The sequence below is a fragment of the Lathyrus oleraceus genome, chromosome 5 (assembly GCF_024323335.1).
Source record: "Lathyrus oleraceus cultivar Zhongwan6 chromosome 5, CAAS_Psat_ZW6_1.0, whole genome shotgun sequence".
Lineage (NCBI taxonomy): Eukaryota > Viridiplantae > Streptophyta > Magnoliopsida > Fabales > Fabaceae > Lathyrus > Lathyrus oleraceus.
Genome location: NC_066583.1, coordinates 524,181,686 through 524,188,159, shown reverse-complemented (window position 1 = coordinate 524,188,159; position 6,474 = coordinate 524,181,686).

The following is a 6,474-nucleotide window of genomic DNA, read 5'->3' as shown; positions in this document are numbered from 1 at the left end:
AAGAGCAAGGGATGAAGTACTGAAAAATCAACCTGCAGATAAGCATACCATTCTCTGAAGTCTTGGAGCAAATTCCTACCTATGTCAAATACATGAAAGAGAATATGACAAAGAAAATAAGGTATACTAATAAGGAACCTTAACATAAATGTCGAGCTAATGACGTTAAACAAACGCTTATTATGAGACAAACCAATTTCCAGTTTTAAATTTTCTTTTATGAAAAATTTATTTTTAGAACATAAATAGGTTAAAACACGATTTTGGAAATTCTGCAAACATTTCGCTGAGCCAAATGAATGTGTTCAAGGTTTTCTGCAATAGTAATTTGGTGGATGAGGAGGAGGTCCTGTCTTCTAGTGAGGTCTCCCGAACTGAGCACGAGGGCCACAAGATGACATAAGACGTTCTCTATGGGAGCGCTTGTCACCAAGAGAATGCCTTTGAATAACGGTGGGCTCCAGCAGATCGATGATCTCAAGGCTTACTTATTCACGCCTTTGGAGGCCTTTTTGTAATGGTGCTCAATGGGTTTGTGTAATTATTATTATTATTATTTATTTCTAGTGCATGTAAAGGTTTTCTTGTACCATTTTCCCATTTTTGGATTAATTAAATGGCGGGCTTGTATTTACTTATCTTATTTACATGAATTAACTCACACTATCTCGAACATGGCTTGCCATTGTTATGGCCTTGTAATGACAAAGATTCATTCTGAGGATGATAACGTTGTTCCGGGGGAGGCAAGTATTTATGCATGAGGATTCAACATGTGTAATTTCCTCAGGGTGACATGGACTCCTTCATGAGGATTCAGCATATGTAATTGCCTCAAAGGGAGACAAGGATTCCTCTGTGACGATCCAACATATATGGTTGCCTCTAAGAGAGGTTTCTCTAAGGTTCCTTTCACTCTTCAATTTCCTGCAAAAATATTAACAAGAATTCCCATTATATAATAACGTAAAGGGCCTCATTAAAAAATAACGCGCCTTATTGACAATAGAAGAGAAAAGAGTGCTAAAAAACAAACAAATTATGTCACAAATTTAACCATACAAGCGACAAATATTGCAACTCTCCTAAATAAGCCAAAAAAAATACACGAAACTAATATAAATATGTCTTAACGCCTAAAAAATTAGAAGTTTTTAACAAGGTTCTTCTCCTACTGCCTTCGTTCTTTCCTGGAGTGGGAAGGACATGTCATCGTCCTTGGGAATCACTTCTTGTATCGTGTCCCAACTTTACACCTATAACTTTTACTCCCACAACTCTCATTTTCTTCAAATTCAAGCTCTCTACTTAACAACTCTTGGCGATATCTTGATCCCCCATGTTTAACCATAATGTTGCTATCTAGGAGTGGGTACTTCATGCAAAAATACAATTTAGACAGAAAGGCTCCCAACTAGTTGTAAGAAGGACACCCTATAATCATTTTAAATGAGGAAGGTAAATTTATAACAAGGTATCTTACCTTGATCTACCCGGTGTTTTCCTCCTCTCAAAACATTCTCTTTAGTATAATGTGACCCTTCACCTGCACTTGTGTTGGTGTAAGCCCTAAAGGCCAATACTTTTGGTACTTGTATCAAATTATTTATTAATAATAAAATGTTTTTTCATTATTATGTTTGTTTAATAAAGTCCCTAAAATAGCTAGTCTTTTTAATGTATCAAGTGTGACTTAATCATGAGATTTCATTAAACATAAGGACACTGTCATTAAAGTATCCGTAGTCGAGCTTTATTGTGAAGTGGGATAACATTAAAGAATTAAGACTATTATGTACATAGACTGATGATCACATCTCATGGATCATGGATAAGGAGTTATCAAGTCTTAAACATAGGTATGAATATTAGGAGTAAAACTTATACTGGATTGACCCGCTATGAGAATACTACATAAAATGTTATGCCAAGTGTCATAAGTTATTCTCATGGTGATAGTGTTGTATACCACCCTTCGACCTGAAACCACTATGGACCCTAGATGTAGAGTCGAGTGCTTTATTGCTGATCAAATGTTATCTGTAATTGGATGACCATAAAGACAGTTGATGGGTACTCCACGAAGCATACTGAGGGACATGAGTGACGTATATGGAATTTGCTCATCCTGCGTAATATGATAAATGTCTAAGGGCCCAATATTGAACTGGACAAGATTGACACGGTATGTGCCTTGTGTTAAATATAGACCTAAGGGAAAAAGGGTAATTATACACATAAGTATTATCACAAAAAAGGGATTTGTCAGATCACATGACATTTTCGTGTCTTGGGTAGCAATGATATGTTGCTAGATACCACTCGCTGTTTATTATGTTAAATATGTGATTTAATATAATTTCCAATGTTACGAAAACCTACAGGGTCACACACAAAAGAACGAATCGATGAGAGATAAAGTAAATAAGGAACACCGTAAGATACGGTGCACTTAAGTGAATTGTAGAACATCGTATGGTACGGTGCACTTAGGTAGAATACTAAATGTGGTAAGGTACCACACGCTTAAGTGATTTTTGGTATATCATAAGATATGGACCACATACACTTAAATGAAATTTCATTTCTCTCTCTCTCTCTCTCTCTCTCTCTCACACACACACACACACGCACACATAGACACACATACATACATACACACACACACACACATACACACACACACACACACACACACACACACTTAAAGCTCTCATTCGTAGCAGCTAGTACTGGGACTGAAGGAATCCATTCGTGTGGACTGAGTAGAGACGTTGTCACCATTCAACGCTCATGACCACTCCTTAGATTTGCATCAAAGGTTTCAATCGCCGCAAGAGGTAACAATTTCTATCACTGATCATGCCCATTCGTAAGGATCACTAAAGGAGAATTTTTAATTTCTATTGCATTTTGGATCGCAATTTTCCTTCAACTTGCTCTCCTGAAAATCCTACTAATGATCCTTGGAAAGCTTGTGGTCGTCCAAGTCTAGTCGAAGCCTTTCAAAAGCATCCTAATAAGGATGTATGTATAGTCTCCTTGATCAATCAACATCCTCTTAATTTACCAATCATCAAACCTTACGATCCTGGCCATCGGATCATCATCATAAGGATGGATCCCTGTAACTTCCTTCTCCAAAAAGGCAACCTCAAATTTTAGGGCTTCCATCTCGCCCAAATCAAAGTTGGTGGGCGAGCCTTAGATGGTTAGGATTTGGCGAACATACCATCTGTAGGAAGAATTGGTCTCCACCTTCAGCAAATCCTTTTGAGATAGTATTGAGGGTATGATGTGTGTTTATATCCTTGCATCCTTGCTTAGTTCTTTGCCCTCCTTGGACCCAGACTCCCAAAAGAATCTTGCCCATTGAGAGTCGGATTCTCATGGCCTTTTAGCGGAGTCTCCCTTGATGTATTTCTTTAGGTGGCCTTCATGGATTATGAACTCTATCTATTTCTCGAGTTAATAGCAGTCCTCAGTATGGTTCCTCTTGACTTTGTGGAACTTGCATCATATGCTATGCTCAAGCCCCATGACATCTAACTTTGGTGTTAGTGTTATTGGCGGTTGTGGATGTAAGACCCCAATTTTTGCCCTAAGATCCCTCATGGCATCATATCATATCATATCATTGCCTCAAGGATCATTGTGCACCTTACTTGCCTCCTTGTGGGTGGGTTGTCTTTTGAGGTTGATTCTTGATCACCAAGCATGTGTGCATTTGTATATCATTGCTTTTCATTTGTTTACTAACCAAAAGTACAAAAATATTGTCATCTAACCTTGTTACTTGCAGATGAAGCAATTAGGTCAAGACAGTCAAATACAGCCATTGAGCCATAAATGGTGGCCATTCTAAAGAATTTGGGCACCATGATCATTCATAAGAGATTCATATGAGTTATGATATCATTTGGAATCAAGATCTCAAGTGGTAGACGTTTGAAATTCATCAGAACATGGCTTAGTCAACCAAAACCCTAGCAAAGTCAACTGTGGTCAACTGTGCATTTAATCAAGGATTTGAAGGTGGGAAATGGTTGGAGAGGTCTTATTCATGTCCATACAAGCCTCATATAACATTTCAAACATCATCATTGAGGAATTGGAGGTCAGACAAAAAGTTTCCAAAAATAGTAATGACCTGTAATTTCAAACTGCCAAAAATGGAAAGGTCTTCTCCTCAACTTTACATCATCAAGCAAGCTTCAAATCAAAATTTGTCCAACATGAAAGTTGAAGATCTTGCTCTTACCTTTCCAAAAAGTCCAAGAACATCCATTTCTCATGTGTGGTTGGCAAGTTATGATCAAATCATTTTCAAGAAAAGTTGAACTTCAAGGAGGCATAACTCTTGAACCAAAAGGCCAATTCATGTGATTCTTTTTTGAGCAAATCCCATTTGACATGAGCTATCATAATCCATCATTACATTTCATCAAAAATCATCACATAAAAAGTGCATTTTTCAAGTGGATCAATTTAAATTTTGGTGGGAAAAAAGGTCATTTTGAAAAGTACACATGATTTTCACTCCAAACCAATTGCAATGGCCTTAAAACAGAAATTTGGATTTGCTGCAAGTGGAATTTTACTGTTCCATTGGTTACATTTGAAAAAGGGCATTTTTGCCAAATTGCATAAGGATAAGGAGACATTCAAGGAGTACGCCCAGAGGTGGCGAGAGCTGGCAGCTCAGATTACTCCCCCGCTGGAGGAGAAAGAAATGACTAAGATCTTTTTGAAGACTCTTAGTTCTTTTTATTATGAGCGGATGGTTGCAAGTGCTCCCTCTGATTTCACCGAGATGGTGAACATGGGGATGCGCCTCGAGGAAGGAGTCCGTGAAGGACGATTGGCAAAAGATGAAGGCTCTTCTAAACCGTATGGGGCGTTTAAGAAGAAGGATGGAGAGGCACATGCTGTCCAGTCTCATGCTAAATCCAAGAGACCCTCTGATAAGAGGAAGCCAGTGCGTCATCAGCACCAGGTGGCTAGTATATCACCTGTTTTCCGAGACAATTATCAGCCTCAACAACATCAGCAATATCAGCAGCAGCAACACAATCAGCAACAATCTTCTCAACAGTATCGTCAACAGCAATCTCGTCCACAGCAACAGGCCTACCAGCCTCGTGGTAGCACCAGTAATCAAGCCAACATGAACTATGATAGGAAGAAGATCAGTTTCGATCCGATTCCCATGTCGTATGTAGAGTTGTATCCCTCTCTAATAGAGCGGAAGCTGATTACTCCAAGAGATCCTCCGGCTATACCGGTCAACCCTCAGTGGTGGTATAAGCCTGACCTGCACTGTGTCTATCATTCTGGCGCTCCGGGCCATGATGTAGAGAACTGTTTTCAGCTAAAGACCAAAGTGCAAGACTTGATGAGATGTGGCATTCTGAGTTTTGAAGACTCAGGTCTGAATGTTACAAAGAACCCATTGCCCGCGCATGGGAAATCTGTTAATATGGTCCAGGGATGCCCTGGGAAGTACAAGGTCAAATATGTAAGCCATATTAGACAGTCGTTGGTCGAATTACATCGGTTGTTGTGTCAATACAGCCACATGGAGCATGACCACGACAAGTGCCGCATCTGTTCGGTCAATCGTTTGGGTTGTAACCAGGTGCGTAGAGAACTTCAAGAATTGCTGGATGAGGGTACCATTGAGATCCTTCAGAATCGGAATATGGATGAGGATGAACCAGAGGTCAATGTTATATCCCCTGTGTTCAAATTGCCCGAGCCTGTTGTTATCCGATATGATAGCAGCAAGCCGAAGGTCTCTCCTTCATTAGTCATCAAGCCTGCAAGCCCTGTGCCTTATTCTTCTGACAAAGCTGTGCCATTCAGATATAACCCCGTTGCTGTAGAAGATGGGGTAGAAGTGCCTTTGCCTTCAACGTCTGTGACAAACATTGCTGATGTGAGCGGGCTGACCCGTAGTGGTCGCGTGTTTTCTGCACCCCCCAAGGCTCCTGTTGTTTCTGATACCGTTGAGCGTCCAGTTGGGACCGCTGTGAATGTTCAGAATCCGGCACCTGTTGCCAAACCCTCCTCTGTACAAAAGACTCCTGCTTCTTCAGTTGGCCCTAGTGGCATTGTGAATGAAGAATGTGATGAGATGCTGAGGCTCATCAAAAAGAGTGAGTATAATGTTGTAGACCAGCTTCTACAAACGCCATCCAAGATTTCCGTTTTATCTCTGCTGCTGAATTCAGAACCCCATAGGGAGGCTCTGCAGAAAGTCTTGGATCTGGCGTATGTTGATCACGACGTCACCGTTGAACAGTTCGATAGTATAGTTGCAAACATTACTACTTGCAACACTTTGAGTTTCTGTGACGCTGATCTCCCCGAGGAGGGAAGAGACCACAACATGGCTCTACACATCTCCCTGAATTGCAAATCTGATGCCATGTCCAACGTGCTGGTGGACACTGGATCATCTCTGAATGTATT